The 14,759-nt window shown below is 23.8% G+C and overlaps 1 protein-coding gene across 2 annotated transcripts in view; it reads left to right on the top strand.

Annotated features, from left to right (window-relative positions):
- The first annotated feature begins 3,709 nt into the window (after window positions 1-3,709).
- LOC113548343 (LON peptidase N-terminal domain and RING finger protein 3) overlaps window positions 3,710-14,759 on the top strand; it is a 51,380-nt gene continuing 40,330 nt past the window's right edge. Inside the window, exon 1 of one of the 2 annotated variants that reach the window (XM_026949178.1) lies at window positions 3,710-3,768. The gene's annotated coding sequence lies outside the window, so the exon portion shown is untranslated. Of the gene's footprint in view, window positions 3,769-12,501; window positions 12,809-14,759 lie in introns of those variants that run through there. The other variant, XM_026949177.1, reaches the window with a different exon arrangement.

Raw genomic sequence — 14,759 nt, 5'->3', positions numbered from 1 at the left:
ATATTCTATAAATACAATTTATTATATTAATACCTAATTGTAATTGTGACGATTCATAATAATGTACTATAAATAAAATGTACCTAAATATAAAATGTATAAAAAAATCTTTATTTGTTTTGAAATTAATTTTGTCTCCCCCTTCTAGAAAAATGTCTGGGGACGCCCATGCTTGTGGGTATAAACACCCAATATATAATTTTCTATTATTATTAAGTTATAATTGTGTATTAAATATTATTGCGATAATTTATACAAGGAACAATAAGCATCATTTTTGAAATCTATGTTATTATATAATAGCATATAGGCATCATAATTTTTTAGGTTTACCGTTTATCCAAAATCTATATTATGTTTTTATAGTTTTTAAAAAAGTCATCGGTATCCTTCTGGCTACTTATGGGTGGATAAGAAAGAAATACCTATCGTCGCTGTTCGTTTATGACGATTTGAAACTTTTCCCTGAACAATAAAAAAATACAATTCTTTTTATATAATATCAATAATATCGTATCCATACTCTTGTATAATATTAATATAAACTGGCAACTGCACAACTTTTATAAGATATATAACACTCAGTTCTTACAAACGAAATTACGCGAGGTTTCCTATATATTTATACCGGTGTGGCGGTGCCCGTTTATTGTTACAGTGAAGTTTACATAATACATAATATTGAAAACGAGTAGTGCTGCATTGGTGTGCGCAATGAGCTATGAACATCAAAATTGTTTAATCAACAATTGTTGCCGCAAGTTTTTAAGTGATATAACTCTTTTGTCATCGATGTTTGGTCTATTTAATTTCACAACACTGTAGAATAGGTATTATACCATTTATACCTCGTATAATGCGAGTCATAATAATATATATAATTAACGCATAACTTACTATAACATTCAAAAATTTAGAATACATTAATTATATTTAATTTGTATAGGTTTTTGTTGAACTGCATGCGGATACTTAAGGACTTATAAGCAAATAGTCCTTAAACAGTTAAAACAGTCGTTGAGAATTATTTAAATAATTAAATAAAATAAAAAATTAATTGGCATAATATATTTTAATACAATTTTGAAAAACGTGTCATTTACAATTACATTAATTTTCATGATTTTTAAAAAAAAAACTGAAGATTTTATATGTCATTTTTTTATATTTTTTGTAAAGAATTGATTTTTGCGTTGATCTCTAATAAAAAATATGTTATTTCTATTTGTTTAAACTAGGTACTTAAAATAAGTAATTACAATATGTTATATAAGTAATGTATAATGTTCATTTGTAATTATTATACATAATATGCAGAAATGTGTGTTATTATTTTATTTAGAATCACTTATAAATATACCTACTATTTATGTTTTTTCTACACAAAATGTATTTTTATAGGTATTATATAATGTATAAACTAGATTAAGTTTAATTAATAATATGCATCAAGCAATAATATTAAAAATGAGGAATACAAATAACTAATACAATCTCATGTTGATTTAATACAAGATAAAAATAATAAATTAAGTGAAAGAATAATAAATAATAACATTAAATTAAGTTTTATTTATTTGTTATAATGAAAAACATGCTGGTTTGAATGTTTACAGAATAAATACTTAAAATCTCAACTGCTCATTGAGCACCGTATAATAGTATAATACCATTCATTCATAGTTGATTTTTTAAGTTGTATGTATAGAATATTTTTTACTTTATAGTTTTTATACCTAGAAACTATGCGTATATAATTCATTTTTAATTTAAGTAATTTAATGCTCAAAAAATTCCAATATTTAGAAAATTTATATTTTTACGGTAAAATTGTTGTTCATTATTTAAGTTCTAAGGATGTAATAATGTACAAGCAAATTTACAAATTATGCATATAATTACATAATAAAAATTAAAAAAAACTAAACTATAAAAAGTACTTGTTTAGTAACAATAATTTAAAAAAAATACTAAAATTGACATTAATAAATTTAAAATTTATTCTGTTATAAATAAATTAAAAAAACAACGTATCTTTTTCTGTCAAATTATTCATTATTTATCTAATATGAAATGTTAGATTACCAATATTCTTAAAGTTTAGTTAGAAAAGTATGATATTCTTCTAATTGTATTAAATTACTTTCCAATAAAATTGATAGTGGTGGCAACTGGCAATGTCAAATACCAAATTATTGTTATTATTTCATTAGTTAAATCAAATTATAATAAGTAACAATTTTAAAATTAATATTATAGTGTAAGTTGTACATTTGTGACACTTGCCTTGTATTTTCATTACAAATGACTTCTATAACAATATTGTTTTTCAATACTGATACAATTTAATACAGATTACAATAGTTGTATACTCATTTTATATTTTACACTATTACTACATTTAATATTTACTATGTACCCAAGTACCCAACAATGATACATTTAATGTGTTATTGTATTTATGGCGATTATAACTATCAGGGCTTATAACTTATAGCTTTGAAAAAGGTTGTTATAAACGCAATGATATGTTCTTAAAAACATTTATAAATGTACTTAAGTACCAAAATATGCAAAAAAAAACATTCACCGAATTCACGAACAATATTTTTAAGATGACTTGAAACGGATTGTTTTTCTTTAGGCATCGTAAAAAAAATATATACACGTACAAAACTACAAAACTGACTACAAGTGCACGACATGAACGATCATGCGAATAATATGAAAAAATCAAAAGCTGTTAGATGTTATTGAGTAATAATCTGTTTTAAAAAATAAATAAAAATAATGATATCGAAATACTAATAGAAATTTAAAAAATAAAATACTAATGGTTGTACTACAATAATTATTATATAGTATTTCTCTTATCTATATATTAGTGAGATTGTATTCTGCCGGTAACTTGGTAAATGGTAATCTCATCGATAATAGAAAACCACTATAATTCTAACAAATACTGATCGGAGTTAATTGCGGTGCGCTCGTCTTGCCCCATACCGATCATAAGAATAGGTAAACGTGATTCAAGAGTCAAGACTATTTAAATCATTCTTACTTCTTACATTAAAGAAAAACGTGTTTTGAAGGCTATTGTACTGAAATAGACTAAAAAAAAAACAAAATAGTATTTAAACTCCGAAATATGCAAAAACAAGCAACATTAAATTTTGAAAATAATAATTAATATGATTTTCTGAAACAAGCTTATAGCTCACCTAGGCATCTATAGAGCCCCTCAATAAAAATAAATATGCAAATGCTAGAAGTTATGAGCCCTGAATTTATAATTATTGTTAACCCTTTAATGAGGAAATTTATATGTTGTAAATTTATAATAGATAATAGTTTTTAGAATAGGCGCTAAAACTATCTTTAAAAAATGTACTTATTTTTGGACACATGATTTGTGATCGTCACTTATATTAACAAAAATATCTTAATTTAAATTAATCTTATTCATTAAGCAATAATATGTCACCTATTTATGTTAATGTTGCATGAATATAATTATTATTAAATATACATTTAAATGGACTTCAATATTGAGATTTTGCACCTTTGTCGACTCCTCCTTTAATACTTCTATTACGCCTACTATCATACATAACGTGTATATATTACAATTATATAAGATGCATATAAATAGTTTCTAGTGTGCTGTTCAACAGCATATTATCAAGTTATACGTAGTTTTTCTATTTAAATTTGTTATTTATACATTCTTAGAACTTATTGCAATTCAGCCGTATTAATAGTAATTTAGTAAGTATTTATGTTTTAATAAAATATTAAAAATAGATAAATATATATTTTTTTAATTTTACCAGCTTAGTTTTTAATTTTAGTTTTATTAATATTTATTGATTGAGGAAAAACTAGTAACTATGAATATTTAAAAAATATTATATAAACTAATGGACAATGGTGTGATTGACTATAATTTGTAATATAAGTATAAGTTAATTAAGTTATGAATGATTTTAAACAATTAATATTTATAATTATTAGGATTTGTAAATTGATGAATTCTTAATTTTATTTTTTTCTTAAACGATGATTTTCTAAATATGTATTTCAATACTATATTAATCTAAATAATTCATTTTTATTTGAATTCAAATTTTTAAACCATTTTTTTTTTTTTTGAAATTTTGGATCATATAATATTAATATTTAATTATTTTCCAACTATAAAAAAAAAAATTACGAGTGTTTAATCAAAAATTATTATATTAAAAACTATAGGTATTCTCATGAATACTGGTACTTAATTATAAATTTAAGACATCTAAATGAAAAAATAAAATTTCTATAAAATTGCAAGTAATTTAAAGTTTTATTAAAATACATTATTTTTTCTTTGTATTAGTATTTTTTTAATTAAAACTAAAATAAAATTTAGTTTAATTTAAGTAATTATAGCAACTTGAGGGTATTTTTATATCATTAAATAAATTATTATTTTTTGGTGTTTCTTAGGTCTTATTATTAGGTTTTTTTAGGTCATAAACTTTTCAATCTAACTTAAAAAACATATATTTATTTAAGTTTAACTTTATAATATAATACATTATATACATTTATGTTTACAAGTATCAAGTTGATACCTACTCTCTTTAAGCAAGTTTGTAGTGGAAGTAAAAAGTCTAACATTGTAAATTAGTTAGGTATTTTAGTTTATTTTCAATGTTTAACTCTTAATATTACTTAATAATAATATTCATAAAGAGATGCTATTAAGAATTTATTTATATTATCTATGATTTTTTTATGTAACATATTATCACAATAATTGTAGACTATGTTATATTACAATAGAAATAAATTGGATAATTCATTCTGCTGTACCTATATGTTACATGTCAAGTGTAGATATCTCATTATTGTGTAGGTCACTGTAATGAACATGTTATATTTGAATTTAATAATAAATCGTAGTATACAAAAAATAAAGTGAGGATGACCTGTCAACCTATACTTTTAAGGATATTTAGTTATATATATAATTGTATTGCTCTAAAACAAATAACATAATATTATATTACCTATATACCTAATAATAATTATTATATAACTTCATGTAATATTACTAACTGTTATTAACTTATAACTTTTAAGATAATTATACTAATGTAATGTAGATATAATAGTATAAAATGTGAATAAATTTGAGGTAAAAATAACTTAACATAAATTTTAATATTTTTAAAATTGTATCATGTTTATTAAATAATAATAATACTTATAAATAGTGACGAAAATTTTCAAGTTGTCACAAATACCTAACTAATAATTAAATTATTAGTTTAAATTAAAATATTAAATTTCGTTAAAATTCATATTTTAAATGTTTATAATTTTCAAAAAAAAAAAAAGAATTACAAATAATTTTTCCTAGGTACTTATGTAATTTTTACTTTTAGAAAAAACCTAAATAATGATAGATTATATACTTAATTGTGGAATGTTTCAAGATTTTATGGTATTTTTTTTTTTTTGATCAATAATAAAGATCGTTTAAGAATAAACCATCATTCTTATGTCCGAATATCTATATAGTTATCATTTTATCAACATTTAAACTTTAATAGATCATTATTTTTCCTAATTATTTTGAAAAGTAGGTATTCCGAAAAGTTTTTGTTTCAAGTTTTAACCTTTAAGTACTAATTAAATGCAATTTTTCTTTAGAAAACCCCCTCAAAAGTGAAGGTTAAAGTATTTTTACTGCTCCAAAAGTTAATGACACCATCCAGTTATATACTGAGCTCCGTCTATAATTATTTTTTATTATGAATTTGATCCAAATTTTATTTATTAGGTACATTTAATTATCTCAACAATTTTATGTTGGTATTTATTAATTAATTATAAAAATGATTGAAATTTTTTAGATTCTGAATGAAGAGATGATTGTACTGGTATAAATGTATTATATACAATAATTGCGTTCAGTTGAATTAATCTTGTGTTTTTATAGCTTTAATATATCAGTGAACTGACCTATTATCAAACTTAAAGTTATGAACATATATATGTTTGTACGCTGGCTTTCTTACAATATCAAAATTTTTATTGTGATGTATAAAGTATTTTTAAATTGAATTATTTATAAAATTATAATTTCCAACATAAAATGAAATGTTGCAAATAAGCCAACGTATAAAAATACTGGTATAGGTAGGTAATGTTCTTAACATAGACGTATTAGTTTCTCGAACGCGCCGGTATTAAACTAGCGGTTCCGTTGCTATAGTTTCAGGATGGGTGACATTTTACCACGTTCTACCTTACCATAATCGTTGAGATTAAAATAGAATCTAGCAAAAATCTCTCCTTACGTAAAAAAAATGTTCTGAATCCTAAGTTGGTGCCTGGGATCTAGTTGAATTTCACATAAAATGAAAATTAAATACACACATATATTATGGTTTTAGATTTGTATAATGAAAAACAATTGTTATGTTTTAACTTTTAAGATCTGTTTAATAGCTTTAAATATTTAAATATTTTTATGATAAATTTGAATAGTTAACAGATAACTATATAATATTAAGGTAGATTTAACATTTAAATGATAAACAAATCCCTTTTTCGTATTATGTTAAGTTTATAGTAGCTGTGGTTATATAGTTGGTTAAGTTTTAGTGACAGGTACGAGCAGGTAGCTTAGTAGCGCTAGATACAAACAAATTATTAATTAAAAAAATTATTATGTGATAATGATGTGAATGATTTTATTTTATATAAATATTTTGTGAGGTTAAATGTGTTTTATTGGTCCTTCAAAAAGTTCTTTCCCCTAAATTCCGTGGTTACATACCTTTGCTCAAGTAAAATATTAGTGTATGTTCAATTTTTATTCTATAAATTTAAGATAGTTTAAGTGATTGGTATATTAAATGTTTACTGCCACAAAAATTGATTTTATAATTTTATCATTGTAAAACCAATATATACGCTGTTTTATTTTGCGTAGAATCTATAAAAACATGGCTAATAATATGGTGTATTATTACAAAACACTTCTTTATTGTATTATGAGTTATGATGGACCATCTGTGAATATGCAAAATGCAAAATGCATAATTAATTATTTATTTTATAAATAGGTTTTCCAAATAATACAAGAAGTCGGTAAATTATCAGTATATTATTATTATAAATTTATAAAATTAATTAACATGGTACAATGTACCTATTTTTAAGTTACGTAATTTATGATAATTTATAATGATGCATTCATGTACTAAATCTGTTTATGTCCTTGTATAACTTTGTAAAGCTTGTTTCTATAAGTTGCAAGACGCACGCGATCACTAATTGTATCAACATGTTAAATTCAATTTCATGTATATTTCAAATCATAATGTTATTATAAAACATTAAACAAAAAATAAATATAATTTTTAACCATATTCTTTTACAGTTATGAAAAATAAATAGCCTGTGAAATTGTTCAATTATTTTTTCTAATGAATTGCTTTATCTAAATATACTTACATTATATAGAACAAAATACATAATTTTATATAATATAATTTTAATAATATTTTATATTTATTATTCTTTTACCATAAAATTTAATGCAATTGTTATAGTATTATTTTTTTAGATTTCTTTTGATAAATGCTTTCATTTTTAATCTTATTTAAACCTTAAAATTCTAATGCAAGTTTAATTAAATAATACTTTTAAATTTTGACAATTTAAGATAATATTCTATTGCCGGTATAAAATACCTATGGTTTTTTTTGTGTGTAGAACGTGAGGTCTGTGTAATATCAGTCTTTTTTTTAAATACATATTTATTTTGAATATTATTGTAATATTCGTGTATATTATACTATAGACCAGTGGTTCCCAAATTTTTACGGACTACAGCACCCTTGAGAAATAGTTTGTGTTTCGTGAAACTCCATTTTTTTTAAATAATATAAAATAATAATTTTTAATAATACAAATAATCCAAATATAATATAAAAATATTTTCTCAATGATTACATACATCTGGTGAAACCTTAGGTTCCGCAGAACACACTTTGGGAAGCGCTATTATAAACACATAATTGCATGTAAGTACATAATATCCATGAGCAGGTACTCAAAATTCAAATATTATAAGATATAGGTAATTAAGCTAAATGGTATCTAATATATACTTGTATAGATATATACTATTATTATATTTTATTTGAAATGTTTAATACAGATCAATTAAAAATACATAAAATTAAAAATATATTATAATGATCATAATAGAAGTTAAATGGCTTCTAATTTAATTTTGAGAATTTTTTTTTATAAATAATGAATTATAAAAGTGTATGTACCTGTTAATATTATGTAGAGGTCGTGATCGTTTTTATAGACAATTTATTTCAGTTTTAGAAAATAAATTTCTTTCTGTAAATGCATTTTAATGTTTTCGTCGTCGTTGGTTTCAAATCATAACTATTCTTGATTAGCTTAAGTAGTGATATATGTAATAAAAAATTCTATATTTTCTCTGGTTTTCAACGAAAATATTATTATTAATTATACATTTATATCTTAAATACTATTATATCTAGCGAGCGCATGGCAATGTTCTAGAATAATCGCTAGACGTGTCACATACCTACCTATATAGTTTATATACGTGCTAGGTACAGCAGCCGAAAGAATATTCTCGCTCGTGGCTGCCTCGCGAATATTTTACTACTACTTTATAGTTAATAGTTTATAAGCGTGACCGCCACCAGGTAGATGAAACATCAAATAGTCAGTCGCTTAATAAGTTGTCCTTCACTAATGCCGATTTGCTTAAAAAAATTGATTCATTAAATAGTTCACTAAAATTTAATGGACCTATCATAGGTTACAAAATCATGTGAAGGGACCCTAAATTACTATTGATTCATTAAATATTTAGTTTTAGTATAATGCAATCAGGAATTATTCTTAGTTATTCAAGGGTCAACTAATGAGTTAACTCATACATATTGTTATTTAATTAGTTATTATATTTCTTTTTCTCAATGCGTTTAAAATAATGGTTTTTCGATGTATTTATTTTTATACATATACATCATACGTAAATCCATTAAAGATATACTACATTATATAATCTAACTTAATATACTTATAAAATATTTATATTATAAAAATGTATAATGATATATTAACCTATTAATCAAGTACCTACTTATTAATAAAATTATTACTTATTAGTCAAAAGAACCGCGAGAACACAATATTTTTATAGATACTAAAATATTATAGGCGTTTTGAATATGCAATACACTTGCGTACGTGTTAAGTATCGCCTGTAACTATTATGTTATTGGTTTTCAAATAATTATTATGTAATGATATGAGTCATTTTTAATTATTGTTCAAATATACATTTTATTGAAATAGTAAATTTACTATCAAAAATAAACGAAAATACAATTTTATACTATACAATCGTGCTTAATAAAGTATTTTTCGAGGAGATGAGTAAAAATATTTTAGTCAATTATCATTTATATTAAGTAATAATAATTGTCTTAAAATTTAAATGTTACAAGCTCTTTTAAGGCGCGTAAAAAACTCAAGTCATTTAATTTTTTTTAAATATATTATTTGTCGTGAATTAAAAATATTACAGTTTTGTATACTATAGAAGAATATGAAATAATTTCATATGACAGATTCTTTGATAAAATGTGTAACTAAAAGTTAATTTATATGTATATACAACAACATATCGGTTGAACAATTATTTTAAAAATGTCGTTTTAGCATATGCTGTATTTAGTTTTTTTGCATGACTAATTTGTTTAAAAATAAATATCTTTGTTTTCGGAGTGATTTAATTAATTGTATATTTATATATACGCTGGAGGTAAATTACAAGTGTTCGTAAAATTTAATTTGTTTTTAAATTTCTTGACCTCCCCATAACACTATCTTAATAACGAACATCGCGAACTATTTTTAAACAATTGATAATATTATTGGTGGTGTAAGTTATTTACTATCATTGTAATTTAGCGCATATTTTTATTGCACCTCTTATATTGTACAATTCTATTAAAAATAAAATTCTTGTGGAGGACTAAAAAAAATCAATTATTGGTGTAAAATATTTTGGATTAAAGATATTATGTATAGGTAGTACATACTATGAGGTGCATATAAAAACATGTAAAATATTTATAAGACAAAAATTTGAAAAAAAAATAATAAAAATGAAAAAATGACGTAAAAATATGTTTAACACAAATTTAATAATTTAATTAATTTGTAACTAATTCAATTTTTGTATTAAATATTTTATAGTATACTAAAAATAATCCAATTTCCTACAAAATCACTGCTATTATCTAATTACTCAGCTACTCATAATTTTAAAATATGTAACAATACATAATTATATTGCTTTTTTAGTTTTTTATAGGAAGAGTTCCATAAAACAAAAGCCATATTGAATTTTAGATTATTTATTGTTAAAATAATTTATTTATGTTAGATTTAAATAAGGTATTAAATCATGATTTTTAACTGCGTTTAACTTAAAATAAATATTAAAACTACTATAATATGTTTTTCATACAATTTTTTTTTCATACTTTAATGTTGGATGAATTAATTAATTTAAACAAAAAATATATAGGAATTGTTTTGTTTTATTTGATATAAAGTAGATAATATTATTAAACATATTATAGACGTTTTAAATTAATATTTTTCATTAAAATCACTGAACCAGCAGGTGCTTCTACCCGAAACATTAGTTTTTATTTAAATATTCAGTACACGCACTTCGTTAAATAAATTGCTCATATTACACAATATAATGAGTGATACAAATTAGTATTATGTAACCAATATCAAAATGAGCTGATCAATTGTGTTAATATATTGTTGTATAACTTGAATAATTTCAAAATAATAACGTTTTTAAAATAGTTTGACTCAGACGGATAAGGTGAATAAGGTAAATTTTGATGATTATTACCGTTTCAGAATTAAGACCAAGGTATACCAAAATTCAAATTTATTTATTGCGAGGAAATTTATTTGATAACTGGATAATTCCTATATCAAAATCAAATTTTTGAAATGTTACACAACTCTTGTTTTTGACAAAATAGATCTTGGTGTGTTGTATCTATTTACACCTCAAGTAATAACTAGATCAAAATTGTAGGTAGTGTTGAACTATTTTTTATACTCCAAAACGCGATCGCGGATAGGTACTGCGAAATAAATTATATTTAACTAAATATTGATTTACTACTCCGCTTAGAATCTAAATCATAATTATTGAAAAAATACTACTAACTTTTTTTATTAACATTTTTATTTTGTTAATTTTTGGATGAAAATTGTATTACATTCAAGTGTGAAATAAAAGTTCTTATACAATTTTTATTTTTACAGCTTTAGAAATATTCATAGAACGGTACTTTATACTTACTTAAGTATATTATAATTTCAATAATTCCATTATTATATAATTTTAATATGATCTTAATTTATTAGGTAGGTAGGTACCATAACTATTACTCGACTAGTTGTGGTAATATTTATAAATATATTATAATAGTAACTATTAAATAGTTTATTTAGATATAGCGTGTGTATCTATACGTCTATACTCAGATACTCTATAACAGGGATCGGCTACCTTTTTACTTACACGGGCCATAATTTTTTTCAGTTTTTCATTGAGGGTCGCATACAAAATTAAAATATTAAAAATTATAATTTATTATATATATATATATATATATATATACATACATACACATTATATACGATTAAATTACGTTCTCGCTCATAGCTTATCTCATGAGATGTGCACATTATTATATAATAGTCATGATTAAATTGTATTTATATCAATTTAAGTTATAAAATTGAAATTTTAAATACCATGAAATATATTTTGAGGCCCGCAGAAAAAAGTTCCGAGGGCCACGGTTTCTGCTCTATAAAAACGTGGTACTTATTAATAAATTTTAATATAATACCTATAATTGTATTGAACTCTAAAAGAGTATTTTAAGTATTTCCAAAATAATTTACCTACTCAACATGTAGGTAAATAAACATCAGACGAGATAAATATTATTGATTGTATTCTAATTTAATGTAAAATCATAAATAAAAATTCAATATTTTTTTATATATTATATAATATTATAATATACCCATATACAATTTATATTATTATTGGTATCGATTAGCTTTCAATAAAAATTAATAAAACTGTCTCATGGAATTTAAATGTAATTTAATCTAATAAAACTAAAATTTTTTTTTTTACTTGGGACGACATATCGTAAGAAAACACGACTAAACTGTAAATTAGAATCTATATTAGATAGGTCGCGGCGTCGCTGTCGAAAATGTGTGGTAGTCGTCGCTCGTCGGTGTGGTAACAAGCCGTAAGGAGCGCTAGTAATCCACTCATGTCTGCGAACTGCTAGTTTTCTGCTACTCGGTTGAATGGACTAGTGATAATTTAAATTTTTGCTCGGTCGAGAATGTAATCGTTTTACGAACCAGTTGGCCGTCGGCGTTTCTTGTCGTATAACGTTAAGTTCGTGTATTGTTTATTCCGCGTTGATCTGTAACTGCTGTACTCTGCGTCTACAAACTAAATTATTTTTGTTATCAAATTTTTATTGGTATAATAGTAGTGAATTTGTAATAACGCATTTAGTAAATTACGGAGGTGTCAGATGTTTATTTATTTTATGTGGCGGTTAAATAACAAATTTGGAATAAAAAAATATGTACTCTCCAAAAAATTATAATGATAACTGTAAGTAAAATCAAAATATGTAATTTATGTTGTATTATTAAATAAATTACATTTTTTTTAAAATGTATCTACTGTCAAAAATACAAAAATAAACATTAAGTTCTAATGCGAAAGAACGTTAATTTTAATCGGAAGCTTTTAAAAAAATAATAACCATTATCTTAATATCCGTTTTACTTCCTAATACATTTTTACAAAATTAGTATAAATATTAGGTTATGAGGTAAATTTAAAGGAGCACTATAATTCAGTGTTAGTCCAATTTTTTTTTTTTATATTTTGGATACATGTTTTATTAAAAATTATCTTATTGATAACCAAATAAAGTGGCGTGTTTATATAAGGCGATAGATATTCTCATGATAAATATATTAAAAGACTTAGAAATGGCAGTTGTTATCAAACTTTGTCCGGGGTGGTAAAAATGAATATCATAACATAATATTATGATTATATTAGTATATATAAATTATAAATTATGTAATTTTATTATGATGTCGTATACTATACTTAGTAATATATTATTATAATTCATAAGACATATTACGGGTATGTCGATAATAAACAGGCGTGAAAAAATAATATAGGGTCTTTGATCAAAAAAGGATCGTTACGTAATGGTAGCATTAATACATTTTACCAGGAGCTCGGGAAATAAAATTATTGTCACGTAATACGTAATAACCGCGCAAGAAATTAATTTACAAAAATCTTTTCAATAATACAGTGACCCGAAATTGCGGCGCGTACCGAAGGGCGGTGGTGTTATTATATATCCAAAAATCATATGAATTATAATGATGCATATAATATACGTATAATACTGCGCGGATTGTAAGCATACAAAACAACGAAAAAAAAAAATCCTGTTCGTTTAAAAATCGTTGACACCTTGTAATCGTATAAATGACATGTATCTCTATATCAATCGCTGTGTGTGTATGTTTGATTAAGATTTTTCATTGGAGTTTAATCGCATCGTTTGCGCACATATATACAATATGTTAATGAGGGGGCGCGGATACGTGTTGCACCCGTGGTGTATGTCACAGCTGTATTATTGCAGTATAAAATATAATATTATATGCACGTGGCGGCGGCGTGTGAGTAATGCGATACGTTTCGAACTTGGAAATATCTGCATGATATAATATTGTGTTTTCATCCCGAGACGCTATGGTGTAAAAAAAAAAAAAAATTCTAAAACATACTTTTGCATGCGTCCACAAGAAATTTTAATTAATTCACGACCGGACCGACAGTTACTACGTAACTCTTCCGATGATTTAATTTTTAATCATTCGATCGGCTGTTGTTGTGGGGTGAAGAAAGGGTGGTAGGAGTTGGGTTGTGTATAACCACTCATATTGTAGCCCGCCCGCCGGCGAGACTATAAAATACGATTGCCATAACAATATACACATATATAGTATTGTTTTGTTGGGTAATAGTTTAGTCGTTATTTGTGAGCCAACTAACAGTAGAAATATAATAATAATAATAATAATAATAATAAGATATGTACGTAAAACAATACGTAATGCGTGTATCATTCGGATAAAAACCTTGATCTTGACGACTGTGAATTCCTGTGGGATCAGAACGTTTACTATATAATACTGCATTATTGCTCTATTATAATATGTAACGCTTATATATTAGGTACATATACCATATACTATATATTATATTATATTATATATACCTATTACCGCATAATACCATATAATGGTAATTATTATTCTCTCTTGGACCTCGCGCGTGGGATAAAACTAATTGTATTTGATTACGTACCGCGTGAAGCAATTTATCGAAACTTATTATGTAATTAAAATTATATTTTAGCAGATATAACTGCAGCAGTTGTAGTAGCTGAACTGAGGTATCGATACTCGTTTTAATATAATTATTTAATGTTTATAATATAAATAATTTTTCTTTTTTTAATAAA

Source organism: Rhopalosiphum maidis, chromosome 1 (assembly GCF_003676215.2).
Source record: "Rhopalosiphum maidis isolate BTI-1 chromosome 1, ASM367621v3, whole genome shotgun sequence".
In the NCBI taxonomy this organism is placed as follows: domain Eukaryota; kingdom Metazoa; phylum Arthropoda; class Insecta; order Hemiptera; family Aphididae; genus Rhopalosiphum; species Rhopalosiphum maidis.
This window is presented reverse-complemented; position numbering and strand designations above follow the sequence as displayed.